Below are 15,251 nucleotides of genomic sequence, written 5' to 3' on the forward strand. Positions count from 1 at the left end.
GGAGCGTGGAGCTTCAGAGTGGAGCTTCAGAGTGGAGCGTGGAGCTTCAGAGTGGAGCTTCAGAGTGGAGCTTCAGAGTGGAGCTTCAGAGTGGAGCTTCAGAGTGGAGCGTGGAGCTTCAGAGTGGAGCTTCAGAGTGGAGCTTCAGAGTGGAGCTTCAGAGTGGAGCTTGAGAGTGCAGAGTGGAGCTTGAGAGTGCAGAGTGGAGCTTGAGAGTGCAGAGTGGAGCTTGAGAGTGCAGAGTGGAGCTTGAGAGTGCAGAGTGGAGCTTCAGAGTGCAGAGTGGAGCTTCAGAGTGGAGCTTCAGAGTGCAGAGTGGAGCTTCAGAGTGGAGCTTCAGAGTGGAGCTTCAGAGTGGAGCTTCAGAATGCAGATTCAGAATGCAGATTCAGAATGCAGATTCAGAGTGGAGCTTCAGAGTGGAGCTTCAGAGTGGAGCTTCAGAGTGGAGCTTCAGAGTGGAGCTTCAGAGTGGAGCGTGGAGCTTCAGAGTGGAGCTTCAGAGTGCAGAGTGGAGCTTCAGAGTGGAGCTTCAGAGTGGAGCGTGGAGCTTCAGAGTGGAGCTTCAGAGTGGAGCTTCAGAGTGGAGCTTCAGAGTGGAGCTTCAGAGTGGAGCTTCAGAGTGGAGCGTGGAGCTTCAGAGTGGAGCTTCAGAGTGGAGCTTCAGAGTGGAGATTCAGAGTGGAGCTTCAGAGTGGAGATTCAGAGTGGAACTTCAGAGTGCAGAGTGGAGCTTCAGAGTGGAGCTTCAGAGTGGAGCTTCAGAGTGGAGCTTCAGAGTGGAGCTTCAGAGTGGAGCTTCAGAGTGGAGCTTCAGAGTGCAGAGTGGAGCTGCAGAGTGGAGCTTCAGAGTGGAGCTTCAGAGTGCAGAGTGGAGCTTCAGAGTGCAGAGTGGAGCTTCAGAGTGGAGATTCAGAGTGCAGAGTGGAGCTTCAGAGTGCAGATTCAGAGTGGAACTTCAGAGTGCAGATTCGGAGTGGAGCTTCAGAGTGCAGAGTGGAGCTTCAGAGTGCAGATTCAGAGTGGAGCTTCAGAGTGCAGAGTGGAGCTTCAGAGTGCAGATTCAGAGTGGAGATTCAGAGTGGAGCTTCAGAGTGCAGAGTGGAGCTTCAGAGTGCAGAGTGGAGCTTCAGAGTGCAGATTCAGAGTGGAGCTTCAGAGTGCAGAGTGGAGCTTCAGAGTGCAGATTCAGAGTGGAGCTTCAGAGTGCAGAGTGGAGCTTCAGAGTGCAGAGTGGAGCTTCAGAGTGCAGAGTGGAGCTTCAGAGTGGAGCTTCATAGTGCAGAGTGGAGCTTCAGAGTGGAGCTTCAGAGTGGAGCTTCATAGTGCAGAGTGGAGCTTCAGAGTGGAGCTTCATAGTGCAGAGTGGAGCTTCAGAGTGGAGCTTCAGAGTGCAGAGTGGAGCTTCAGAGTGGAGCTTCAGAGTGGAGCTTCAGAGTGGAGCTTCAGAGTGGAGCTTCAGAGTGGAGCTTCAGAGTGGAGCTTCAGAGTGGAGCTTCAGAGTGCAGATTCAGAGTGGAGCTTCAGAGTGGAGCTTCAGAGTGGAGCTTCAGAGTGGAGCTTCAGAGTGCAGATTCAGAGTGCAGATTCAGAGTGCAGATTCAGAGTGGAGCTTCAGAGTGCAGAGTGCAGCTTCAGAGTGGAGCTTCAGAGTGGAGCTTCAGAGTGGAGCTTCAGAGTGGAGCTTCAGAGTGGAGCTTCAGAGTGGAACTTCAGAGTGGAACTTCAGAGTGCAGAGTGGAGCTTCAGAGTGGAGCTTCAGAGTGGAGCTTCAGAGTGGAGCTTCAGAGTGGAGCTTCAGAGTGCAGAGTGGAGCTTCAGAGTGGAGCTTCAGAGTGGAGCTTCAGAGTGGAGCTTCAGAGCGGAGCTTCAGAGTGCAGAGTGGAGCTTCAGAGTGCAGAGTGGAGCTTCAGAGTGGAGCTTCAGAGCGGAGCTTCAGAGCGGAGCTTCAGAGCGGAGCTTCAGAGTGGAGCTTCAGAGTGGAGCTTCAGAGTGCAGAGTGGAGCTTCAGAGTGGAGCTTCAGAGTGCAGAGTGGAGCTTCAGAGTGGAGCTTCAGAGTGCAGAGTGGAGCTTCAGAGTGGAGCTTCAGAGTGCAGAGTGGAGCTTCAAAGTGGAGCTTCAGAGTGGAGCTTCAGAGTGCAGAGTGGAGCTTCAGAGTGGAGCTTCAGAGTGCAGAGTGGAGCTTCAGAGTGGAGCTTCAGAGTGGAGCTTCAGAGTGGAGCTCCAGAGTGCAGAGTGGAGCTCCAGAGTGGAGCTCCAGAGTGCAGAGTGGAGCTTCAGAGTGGAGCTTCAGAGTGGAGCTTCAGAGTGGAGCTTCAGAGTGGAGCTCCAGAGTGGAGCTTCAGAGTGGAGCTTCAGAGTGGAGCTTCAGAGTGGAGCTCCAGAGTGGAGCTCCAGAGTGGAGCTCCAGAGTGGAGCTCCAGAGTGGAGCTTCAGAGTGGAGCTTCAGAGTGGAGCTTCAGAGTGGAGCTTCAGAGTGAAGCTTCAGAGTGCAGAGTGGAGCTTCAGAGTGCAGAGTGGAGCTGCAGAGTGGAGCTGCAGAGTGGAGCTGCAGAGTGGAGCTGCAGAGTGGAGCGTGGAGCTTCAGAGTGGAGCTTCAGAGTGGAGCTTCAGAGTGGAGCTTCAGAGTGGAGCTTCAGAGTGCAGAGTGGAGCTTCAGAGTGGAGCTTCAGAGTGGAGCTTCAGAGTGGAGCTTCAGAGTGGAGCTTCAGAGTGGAGCGTGGAGCTTCAGAGTGGAGCTTCAGAGTGGAGCTTCAGAGTGGAGCTTCAGAGTGGAGCTTGAGAGTGCAGAGTGGAGCTTGAGAGTGGAGCTTGAGAGTGCAGAGTGGAGCTTGAGAGTGGAGCTTGAGAGTGCAGCTTGAGAGTGCAGCTTCAGAGTGCAGCTTCAGAGTGGAGCTTCAGAGTGGAGCTTCAGAGTGCAGCTTCAGAGTGGAGCTTCAGAGTGCAGAGTGGAGCTTCAGAGTGGAGCTTCAGAGTGCAGAGTGGAGCTTCAGAGTGCAGAGTGGAGCTTCAGAGTGCAGAGTGGAGCTTCAGAGTGCAGAGTGGAGCTTCAGAGTGGAGCTTCAGAATGCAGATTCAGAATGCAGATTCAGAATGCAGATTCAGAATGCAGATTCAGAGTGGAGCTTCAGAGTGGAGCTTCAGAGTGGAGCTTCAGAGTGGAGCTTCAGAGTGGAGCTTCAGAGTGGAGCGTGGAGCTTCAGAGTGGAGCTTCAGAGTGCAGAGTGGAGCTTCAGAGTGGAGCTTCAGAGTGGAGCGTGGAGCTTCAGAGTGGAGCTTCAGAGTGGAGCTTCAGAGTGGAGCTTCAGAGTGGAGCGTGGAGCTTCAGAGTGGAGCTTCAGAGTGGAGCTTCAGAGTGGAGATTCAGAGTGGAGCTTCAGAGTGGAGATTCAGAGTGGAACTTCAGAGTGCAGAGTGGAGCTTCAGAGTGCAGAGTGGAGCTTCAGAGTGGAGCTTCAGAGTGGAGCTTCAGAGTGGAGCTTCAGAGTGGAGCTTCAGAGTGCAGAGTGGAGCTGCAGAGTGGAGCTTCAGAGTGGAGCTTTAGAGTGCAGAGTGGAGCTTCAGAGTGCAGAGTGGAGCTTCAGAGTGAAGCTTCAGAGTGCAGAGTGGAGATTCAGAGTGCAGAGTGGAGCTTCAGAGTGCAGATTCAGAGTGGAGCTTCAGAGTGCAGATTCAGAGTGGAGCTTCAGAGTGCAGAGTGGAGCTTCAGAGTGCAGATTCAGAGTGGAGCTTCAGAGTGCAGAGTGGAGCTTCAGAGTGCAGATTCAGAGTGGAGATTCAGAGTGGAGCTTTAGAGTGCAGAGTGGAGCTTCAGAGTGCAGAGTGGAGCTTCAGAGTGCAGATTCAGAGTGGAGCTTCAGAGTGCAGAGTGGAGCTTCAGAGTGCAGATTCAGAGTGCAGATTCAGAGTGGAGATTCAGAGTGCAGAGTGGAGCTTCAGAGTGCAGAGTGGAGCTTCAGAGTGCAGAGTGGAGCTTCAGAGTGCAGAGTGGAGCTTCAGAGTGGAGCTTCAGAGTGGAGCTTCAGAGTGCAGCTTCAGAGTGCAGCTTCAGAGTGCAGCTTCAGAGTGCAGAGTGGAGCTTCAGAGTGCAGAGTGGAGCTTCAGAGTGTCAAGAGCAATGCCAATAGCTCTAACTTTAACAAAGGCAAAACCATTGCATTGTAAATGCTTGTTCACTCCTGTCATTTGCCTTGTGCTTGCTGCCTATTCTTCTTTTGTTGCTGTCGAGGTTATTCTGTGTTTTACAGCCTCACTGGGAAGGGTTTTGCCACTTACATCGTCAACAGGTAAGTGAAAAGGGCGTTTTTACTAGGATGTTGCCTTGTTATTTACAGCCTTCAAGCACACATTCAGTGTTGCCCAGTTTTCGAGGTCTGGGGGGAGGGCACAGGGGGGGTGGAGTGGGAGGGAGGGGAAACCGAGGGGGCACGATGTGCATACTTTTATAATTTAATGATAGTTTTTGTCTCCTTTCTTTGCAAAGCGGTGCATGTTCAGTTAACATTAAACTACAGAATGCTGCCATCTAGTGTTTTCCTGAATAATGACTGACTCATACCTTTATCATGCTCCTGGGTAGGCTGAGTTTTAATAATTGTGCTTTCTAGGAATGAGCAGGTATTATTTGCTACTTAGGCTATTTGAATTTTACCGATGGTCTGTCAATTAATTTACAGAAACAGCAACACTATTGTTTAAAAACAGACACCACTGCAGCGGTATGAATATCACAGGTGCAAATAGCGCCATTGTTATTTGCAATAGCAAGACCTTCTCACAAGGGAAGCAACACAACTCCCACCTGCACCAGTGACTGTGAAGACTTGAAAGTGTTGAAAATGACTGTGCCAGAGACACGGAAGGCTCTAAGCTAGGGCCTGCGGGCAACAGGAACTTGTCTCACAGAGTTTGAATTTTAGTGGAAGAGTTGCGTGCCTCCGAAAATACTTGTCTAACAGAGTGAGGTCTGTGACAGTGAAAATACTGGACTCTGCGTTCATGATCTAAGCAGGTTTCTGGTCTGAGATTAAAAAGTGGTATACAGTGGGCTTGCAAACTGATGTAATGCATGTTCAGCCACCAGTGTGACAACCCCCCACAACACCCAGCTGACATGCTCATTCTGTTAGGAGACGATCAGTGACCTATCAGTGTAGGAAACCTCAAGTAAGGAGGAAAATGGAAACTTGTGGAATCCGAGCAACACAGGAGTGCATTCGTATCCAAGTAACATATTGAATGCACCTGCTCAGGGCACAAGTCCTAAAAAAGGAAGTGGGGGGACCAACCTAGTTAGGCAGTATGCAAGTGACATCACGGCGCATGACATCACACATGGCATCACAGGAATTGGTATCATAGAAAGTGGCATCACAAACCACGACTTTACAGGAAGTGCATCACAAGAAGTGACATCAGATCTAAAGGCCTCACATATATGTTTAGCAAGTCTATCATGTGTATGTTTGAGCGCATTGCGAGGATAATAGCACAGTGAGCTATGGAAGATGATATGTGACTTCTACACCTTGCAATCCCCCAGTTATATGTAATACATCCTGTACATTCATTTACAAACTTCTATAATGTATTGTACATGTAATATGTGCATGTTTATGTAAAGCACTCTGACACCCTGCATTGGGGTGAGTAGGGAGATACAGGAATAAATAGTGGCACTTAAACTATTTCAACACCTCCTCAGGTGTAGTAAGCTCTATATAAATGCAATTTGCTTTGTGTAAATACTGGAAAAGACCAACATATCTGACATTCTTACAGTGCATGCATATCTCCTAAACAGGGACTGAACAAAGTGAAAAGCTGCCTTTCTTAAGTATGTGTGAAGTGCTAACCTTTGTTTCCCCTCCGCTTCATTTGCATCTGGCTCCTGACTATTTTCAATGTATTTTAATACTGAGTTAATAATCACTTACACAAAGCAACTTTCCAAAGAATAGAGTGCCACGTTGCACAGGTTTTTTATAATTCAGGAAACCTTTATTATTTGTCAAAACAAATTGTGCAATCGGCAGAGCACGACTCACGGAAAAGCACAAGCAAAGGGCGGGCCGGTGAAGGTAGGAAGGTTGTTTGTCCTTTGCAGAATCATTTAATGTTTTACAACCACTGCTCACTGCCCCATGTTGTGCACGTGCAGCGCACTCGCGGACATGTTTGTGAACATTATCAGCTGTTTGTTCAGTGACTCCTTTCCGTGATGCATAGCTCACAAATTATTGGCAAGCAGCCTTGTGTTTATATAGCGTTAACTGCCCCTGACGAGGCTTTGCCTTGATAAATCACCAGAAGCCCATTCCTCATTAATGTGAATTTCCATGCCTGTCCTTAATGTTCAGAGTAAGAAGAGTCATCTTGGAAAATTGTGTTTTGAGCTGTGTAATAAGCCTCTGTCATTTAACCACACTCACTCCCAAACCTGCAGTTAACTAAACACTCTTATTGTGTTGAACATTATTTGCCAGATTTGGCCCGGGATATGCGGGTGGTGGTCGATTATGTAGTGTACCAGATTCCAGACATTTCTGTCAGGTGGTGGGGGGGCCCGACATTTAAAGAAATTCAGCTGGGGGGGGGGCTCAACCTACAAAAGTTTGAAGACCTCTGCTTTAAGGGAAGGATTATGAATTCAACAATTCATTATATATTTGTTAGGAAGGATTATGAATTCAACAATTCATTACATATTTGTTAATGCAGCTTTATTACCCCTGGTATCTGACTACGCTGCTCAATGGTCACATTTCAGCAACCATAATCCCATTCACCTCACATTACGAGGTACATCTAAAACGAAGAGTATCGCCCCAGCCTCTACTCTAAAAACCATGGATCAAAGCTGTATGGTCCAAGGTAGCACAGAATCTTTTTTTAAACAACTTATTAAATACTGTTGGGCATGAGATAGATATATGCCAAGAGGGCAGGCAAAGGGGAGGAGACATCCTCATAGCATATGACAGGATATGTAAGCAGGTGGCCAGTGGCCTCTCATATCCTAATAAGGAATTTACTAATATAAAACAAAAATCCCAAGACAGAATTTTAATAGCTGCTTTAAGGAAAGCGTATAAGCAGGCACTAAGAATTCGTAAAACAGAAATTAAACGGGAAGCCTGGAATGATCTGTTGTCCGTAGATATCATCAAGAACAGTGCAAAGTTCTGGAAATTTGTCAACAAACCATTTTTCTCTGGCCTCAGTGGTACCACTGTGGAATGTAATATGCCAGAGGAGCAGTGGTTTAATAATTTCAAACACATATATGGTGATCAGTTAGACCAGGGACAGACAGATACACCACTCATGGCTGCAGCTCACAATGTGGATTTTTCTGAAAAGGAAGTAGCTGTGGCCGTTCCCCAAATGACAAGCAATAAAGCTCCTGGGCCGGATGGGGTCCCTGCTGATCTTTTTAAGATGGACATTACATTATGGTAAAAAATATTAGCAAATGTGTTTTTTAAGGCGCGTCAATATGGTCCACCAAGATCTTGGTTCAAGTCAATAATAGTTCCAGTTTTTAAAAAAAGGGCAGAGAGGAGACCCTAGGTGCTACAGGCCCATATCACTGATTGACTCAGCTGTCAAACTGTTAGGCAGAGTGGTTCTTAGTAACTGACAGACTGGATCAATAAGCATAATGTTCTGTCAAACCTCCAATGTGGTTTCAGGAAAGATAGGGGCACCATGGACCCATGTCTCAACCTGCACCTTTTAGTAGGGAAATACACCGTAGCTAAGAAGGGAACACTACACCTTGCTTTTATGGATCTGTCCTTGGCCTTTGACCGAGTGAACAGATCCAAACTTTGGGACTTGCTGCTCTCAATGGGCATGGATAAAAACCTTGTCAACTTTTTATCTGATCTGCATAGGGATCTCTCCTATACGCAGATGACGCTGCTTTGTTAGCCAGTACAGCTGTGGGCCTTCAGTGTCTTTTGAGCTCCTTTGCTGATTTCATGGGTTTATTTGATCTGAATGTAAATTTCTCCAAATCCCACATCATGGGCACCAAACCCAGAAAACCCAAAACGCATTACACGAAGGAAATAAAATAACTAGGGTCACTATATTTTCGTACAGTGGAGTTTTATTTGACAATAGGAGTACATGGGTTCTGCAAATGAAAGCCAAGAGAAATGCTAAGGTCAGATCGAAAGTAGCGGTGCTTGATCTTGCACGCAGGCTGGGAGCAAAGCCGGTGCAAACAATGTAAAAAATATATATATCTAAAAGTATCGCTATTTTGAATTATGGCTCTGAAATCTGAGGATACAAGGACGCTGAAGAGCTCCAAATAATCAAAAATAAATTTTTGGGAAGCTTGCTCTCAGTTCCACAATCAGTGCCTTCTTATATTATCCATCAAGAAGTGGGTATTAGTTTTGTGTCAGACTTGAACAGAATGGCCCCTTTACTTAAATGGATTTCGCTTTTGACCAATTCTGAACTAGAAATAAATTTGGGAGATCATATGAAACTGCATAGCACTAGACAGGGCAAGCAACATTCCCTGGATGAGAAATGTGAAAAGAACAACAATGTTATTAGGACGCCCGGAAATATTTGATACGCCTGAAAAATTACTTAAAAAAGATCTGGCGTGCATTAAGATTTCCTTCCTACGGATGGCATTTGCAGAAAGAGAGGCTAGAGAGTTGATGAAACTGACAGTACGGGCCCACCAAATAGTAAAACTAACTAATCGAAGGAGCCTTACCTAGATATAGTCACCAAGCCCCAACATCGTTTTCATTTAACAAGATTGAGATTCAGCTATCTGCACTTTTTACTGACCGAACCTAAGGGGTGGAGAAAGGCGGAGTACTTGGGACCCTGCACCTGTGACAATTTCTCCATTCAAGACACCTTGCACTTTGTTTTTTTTTGTGAGCACTATTTGCACATTCACAAATGTTTTATTCTACCAATCCTAAAGGACAAAGGATTTCTGCAGGCTAGGCTGGCTTTCATATATTTGCAGATGTTGAATAACCCATGGGAAAATGTTAATGTTGCTAGCTTCTTGGTGGCAGCAGTCAGAGAAAGGAAAAAAAGAGGGTCCATATGATTTGACATATCAAATGTTTATTCCTTTTTAACGTAAAATGGTTTTCTTGTAAAAGTGGCTGACAAATGTTATGCTCTGTTAATCTGTTATTTTTTTAAACTTTTTAATTATGTACAGTTTGTAACCTGGCACGGTCCTCTGGACTGTAGAGTTCATGTGATTCAGTCACTTTGAATAAGTATATTTACCAACTTTTTTGTGGCCTGTTTTGTCCAGTTTTTTTAAACTGATGGATTCTCTTAAAACCTTCGGGTTTAGTGATGACCAGTACAACAAGATTATCAACAGCAAAAATGGAAGTCGAATCACAGTAGTGGAAGGCAAAGGTGAAAAATGGGGGGACCTATTGAATTTAAAGAAAAAACTGGTAAGAACCGAAACACACGCTGAGTTTCTAATCAACTATGTTAAATCAGGGGTCACCCCTATTGGTTTACAGGTGCGGAACGAACCTGGCTTGTTCGTTGAGAATAAAACATTTCTTGAAGGATGGACTCAAATCTCTAATCGTTGCAGCCGTGACTGGATGCTCCTGATTATAGAAACAGCGCAAGAAATTATTGTGATTGAAAGGGAGGCGATAGAAAAACTAGAACGTGAACTTAGTGATAAAACAGCCCTGGATGAGGCCAAGGTTAAACTAGAAGAAATTAATAAAGATGTGGTGGATATAGAGATTATTTGACGAATAAGAAAACCATTAAGTTAAAAAAGAACATCAATAGGTTTAGCCAGGAACTCGCGTATCCCTTTCTTCGGGAAAACTATTACGAACAGAAAAATGACCGGGAGGGGGATAGGTACACATACAAGAGACCAAGATACACACGGGGCGGGAGAAAACAAATAACTTTCTCAGAAACCTTGGGATCCAGTAGCGATGAAGATTTCGCACATAGGGGAGATCAGACTAGGGGACCCGTTGATCAACAGGGCGTTTTTTTAGAACAGCGAAACAGGAGAGGAAGGTTCAATGGGAATCAGACGGGGGGCAGCAAATGCGGAACCAAACTCCTCAGGATTATATGGACACCAGACGCCAGCGATACTGGCGGTAGAAAAAATCCCTATCATCAAGCCCAGATCATTAAGCCAGGTTGTAATTGAGGTGTTAGGGAAAGGTTTTAGTTTTACCCCACTGCCAAAATCAATAGATTCCAACTTGAAAGAGACCTTAGGTCTTTTTTTAGAAAAATTAGATTGAGACGATTTTTTGAAGGTAAGCCCAATAGGATATCCAACAATACTCCGGGCCTGAAACCTAAATCCACATTCAAGCCCTCTCTAGCACAAGTGGGCTGCAACATTGAAACTTTTGAGCGTGTGGTGGAAATAGATATCCAAAATATCCTGAAGAAAGAGTTTATTCAATGACAAAATCTAGAGAAAAGTCAGAGAATAGCCATTAGTACTCTTGAGGAGGACTATTCAATTACCCTCAAACCCGCCGATAAGGGGGGCGGGATTGTCATTTTAGATACCCCAGACTATGACAATAGAATTCTGTCCCTTCTAAATGTACCGGAACATTATGAAAAAGTACAGGCTAAAGATCAGACCCTCCTGGTGAAGAAATGTAGGGATCTTTTGGGTCATGCTAGAGAACAGGATTGGATTTGTGAAGAAGAATTTAGGTTTCTTTCAGGTAATAATCCTAAGACCCCAGCAATATATGGCCTCCCGAAGGTCCACAGAGATCACTTAAACCCTCCCATGCACCCTATAGTGAGTTGCTTGGGATCCTTGTTAGAGCCATTTAGCCAGTATGTTTATTTTTTCTTGAAATCCCTGGTGAGCGAACTTAAGTCCTATGTGAAGGATACCACCCATATTATTAGTTTGGTGGAGAATAAACCATTCTGTGAGGCTACTCAATGTCTGGTTACGCTAGACATTGAGTCGCTTTACACTAACATCCCATAAGCAGCGATGGTTCAGGTAATTGAGGGAATTTTAGAAAACACCATGGTGGAGGGAGCCAGTAAAGAATTTATTGTAGCATGCACTGATCTAGTGTTGAGGAACAACATCTTCCCATTTAAAAAACAACTCTATAGACAAAAGAAGGGGACCATTATGGGCGCAACTTGTGCCCCAGGTTTGGCATGCCTATATGTCGGGGAATTTGAGAAAAAACATATTTACAACGAGCTGACTCCTTTTTATGAAAATGCCCATGAATGGCATCGATTTATCGATGATGTTCTATTCATTTGGACTGGCTCCACGGAGCTTTTAGAAGAATTCCTAGTGTGGTTAAATTTGGGAGACGGTAACCTCCATTTTACTGCTAACTACAGCAAGGTGAGTGTTAATTACCTAGACATAACGATAGAGGCAAGAGATGGCAAATTGGAGGTGGAGTTATTTTCAAAACCTATGGATAAGAACACCCTCCTCCACTACTCTAGTTTCCATCCAAGGTCCCAAAAAGACAATATTCCCGTCAGCCAATTTCTCTGGCTGAGGCGAAATTGTACAGACCTGCAGGATTTCTATAAGCATTCTGAGAATTTAAAAACCAAACTTAGAGAGAGAGGTTACCCGAAAAAATTTATCTCACACTCGTTTTTATAATAGGGAAGCAATGTTTGAAGCCCCTAAACCTAAAGAGCATAATACGAAGACGGTTTTTGTGACCCAATTTTATGGTGCCAGTAACCAAATTAAAAACGTAATTAATAAACATTTGCACATTTTGAATAATGAGGAAAATGTGAAGCTAGAAAGGCCCATTTGTGCGTAAAAATGGAATACTAATTTGTGCAACCATTTCGTACACACATACAGAGAAGAACCTACAGTTAAACAGAGAACTATAGATAATACCACAATTACTCGCAACAACAGATGCCGCAACTGCTCTCTGTGCGCACAGTGTATGGTAGCCAAAGAACTGAAACATAATGGAATAACATTGGTGGCACACACTTTGAACAACCGCCGTAGCAAAAATTTAATATATGGGGGGATGGCTAGCAGCCAAGCATGGTGTCTGTGTAGCAGAGGAGCTCGGTGGGCAAAGCGGCTCCATCACATAAATCCGATCAATAATCCGATCCATTTGATCCTCTGAACGCAGATCCCGAGGGAAGAGGCCGAGTGGCACCGTCCGACACAACTCCTGTGCCAATCCGACAACGGGAACCGGACACGGTGCACAGTGTCCGAAAGAGGCCTAACTGCAGCCTAACAGCACCAAGCTCAATTTCCAGCATGGCCGGGCGGAAGTGAAGGAGGACCGGGATCATAGGCCGGAAGTTACCGCTGGTAGGGGCGACCGTCGGAAAAGCAAGACCTGCGGCGGGGCGGCGCTGGGGGCACGGCCGCAGCCCGGGCCGCACAAGAAGTGATCCACATACCTGGCTGACACTGGCTCTGCAGTAAGTGGCGGAGACATAGATCGCGCCCCGACGCATGGGACTGAGCGGCCGGAATTCATTGAGGGGGGCTGTGTGGCGGTAGAGCTCTCATCAAGGGACATTTGCCACACACGATTGTTTTACCCGCCCCCCCTAGAGCGCTTGCCTGGACCTGGACGCTGCATCGCCACTGCCCAGACACACACGGGAGGCCCGGAGGGTGCTTGGGTCCCGCAGAGGGGTGGGGTGCCCACTTGATGGCCTAAACCGGACGGACTGGCCCCTTCCCGGCAGCCAGACCGCACGAAGCTACAGAGCGTCTGGTTGGGACACCGGCTCAGTAAGAGGCACAAGGAGACCTGCGGGAGGTCCAGGGTGTACCATCGGCAGTGTGGTTTTTTCATCGCGAACAGTGCGGTGGTGAACGTGGACCAGTGCAGGACAAGATCTGTACACCAGCTAGGGTGTGGCGGCCATAGTGCGACTGGCGCCGCAACGGTGAGGATAGAAGAGCGCCTATTTGCAGCAGGTTCAAATTAACGACCTTTAGCAGCGACAAGACTTGACCATCACGAAAGGCCCAGTACACGGTGGCGTAGTGTGACTATACACACCCATAAAGGCTCCTCATTGTGGGACGCCCTTCTATAGTGATATCAGCAACATATTGGGACTCAAGATACCTCAAATAAGCCATGTGCTGGGGGAGAATTGACCGTGCCTTGAAACGCAGAGACAGTGGAAGCCATGGCGGGCAGGGGACCGAGAAACAACGCGGCACAGGCGAAACAAGACAAGTATGCCTATGATAAGAATAACACACCACAGACAGAAGGAAGCACCTCCACAGGAAAAGGCCCGGAAAGTGACAGAGCCAAAAAGGTGACGTTAGAGGACATAATGGAAACACTGTCTAACGTGCAGACGACGGTGGGATCCACATCCGCAGATGTTAGATTATTACGTGCAGACTTTCACAAAATGACGGAGCGAGTGGCACAAGTGGAGATGGTCACAAAGTCCCTGATAGATGACACCTCGGAATTGCAGCTGGCTCTGGAACGTATGGAAGCCGTCAATAAACAGCTCCAAGAGAAGCTGGACGATCAGGAACGACGCTCAAGACGGAACAATGTGCGAATTCTAGGAGTGCCAGAATCAGAGGGCAAACGAGCAATGGACCTATATGTTGAGGAGCTGATCAAGACCAAGCTGCAGCCCAAAGGACTGTCACATTTTTTCTCAGTGGAGGGGGCCCACAGGGTGCCCGGCGGTGCACCAAAGCCAGGTGCTGCGCCAAGGCCGGTGTTGGCCAGACTGTTCAATTTTAGGGACAGAGACGCCATACTCCAAGCAGCACGAACTTCGCCGCCCATTAAGATACAAAACTTGACGATTGCCTTCTTCCCATATTACACAGCTGAAGTGACCCGTCGTCGGAAAACTTTCATAGAAGTAAAGGAAGCCCTACGAGCAAAGGAACTGCCTTATTCAATGCTGTTCCCGGCGAGACTTAGAGTAGTTGGTAATCACAAAATGTGGTTCTTTGATACGCCGGAAGCAGCGCAAGATTGGCTGGAAAGTTGGCGACAGGTGGGAGCGCCTCGTCCCACTGGCAGAGGTCAGCGGGACCAGCGAAAAGAGATCCTCACAGAGTCACAGATGTCAGGAAGAACTAACCTGGAAAACCCGACGGAGGTAGGACTGGGAGAAGACGAGCAACAGCCCGACTCCTGAGGGCCTGACTGCCATGGACACGACAATGGTCATCTATCGTGCTGGGCGTGCTGCCCTCGGACTCTGAGCAGGGAGAAGCTAAGGAGGGCAGATGGGGCCGCTGCCACCATGGGACTCCTTACCCCCGCAAGCAAGTACACTGGGTTGGGACAGGGATAAGCACTCTGCTAAGTTGGGGAGGCGGGCGGTTTTATGTCCGTGGAGCAGGGAGGCAGGGAGGTGGGTGGGGAAGGGGAATTTAATTGTTAATGTTCAAGTTTTACACGTGATGACAAGATGCGACGAGAGCCACAAGCACACCACTCAAAAAGGCAGCGGAGGCAGTACACTGCAGATGATGACATGGATGGGCACGTCAACACTACCACGTTATGACACAACACTCACACTCGGACGCCCATAGTGGCTTAATGCAACAGACCACGGTACCACCCCTAAAGGTGGTCACTTGGAACGTACAAGGGTTGGGAGACAAAATCAAGAGGGGGTTGGTACTGCAGGCTCTCAAGCGACAGGGCCCGACATTGGTCTTATTACAGGAGACACATCTCACGGGGAGGGCATGCCAGGCACTGGACCGACGAGGCTACAAAATGGTAGCACACTCAGAATTTACCTCTGGCTCCAGGGGGACAGGTATACTGTTGAAGAAGACCTCCCCGCTCATTCTCTTGCAACACAGAATAGACGATCAGGGACGCTTTGCAGCGGTCCATGGGCAGTGGGAGGGCCGGCTATTAAACGTGGTGTCAGTCTATATACCACCAGCACTTCAAGCAGTAGCCCTACCGGCATTGGGTGAGTTTCTACTGAACCTCCCGGCGGGAGACACCATTATTGGGGGTAACTTCAACACTGTGGTAGACCCAATATTAGATACCTTCCCAGTCCGGGCACACACATCAGGTCCTTCCAATTTTCAGGGTTTCCTAGAGGCAATAGGCCTGGCAGATATCTGGCGACACAAGCACCGCAACATGAAACAGTACACCTACCACTCCGCAGTGCACAACAGTTTGTCCCGAATAGATTATTTCCTGATGCTTGGAAATAG

General features: G+C 47.3%; 1 pseudogene; it reads left to right on the plus strand.

Moving 5' to 3' along the window:
* LOC147727822 (E3 SUMO-protein ligase KIAA1586-like) overlaps nucleotides 1–9,783 on the plus strand; it is a 69,247-nt pseudogene extending 59,464 nt beyond the window's left edge.
* The last annotated feature ends 5,468 nt before the right edge of the window (nucleotides 9,784–15,251 follow it).

This window comes from Lissotriton vulgaris, chromosome 3_1 (genome assembly GCF_964263255.1).
Source record: "Lissotriton vulgaris chromosome 3_1, aLisVul1.2, whole genome shotgun sequence".
In the NCBI taxonomy this organism is placed as follows: domain Eukaryota; kingdom Metazoa; phylum Chordata; class Amphibia; order Caudata; family Salamandridae; genus Lissotriton; species Lissotriton vulgaris.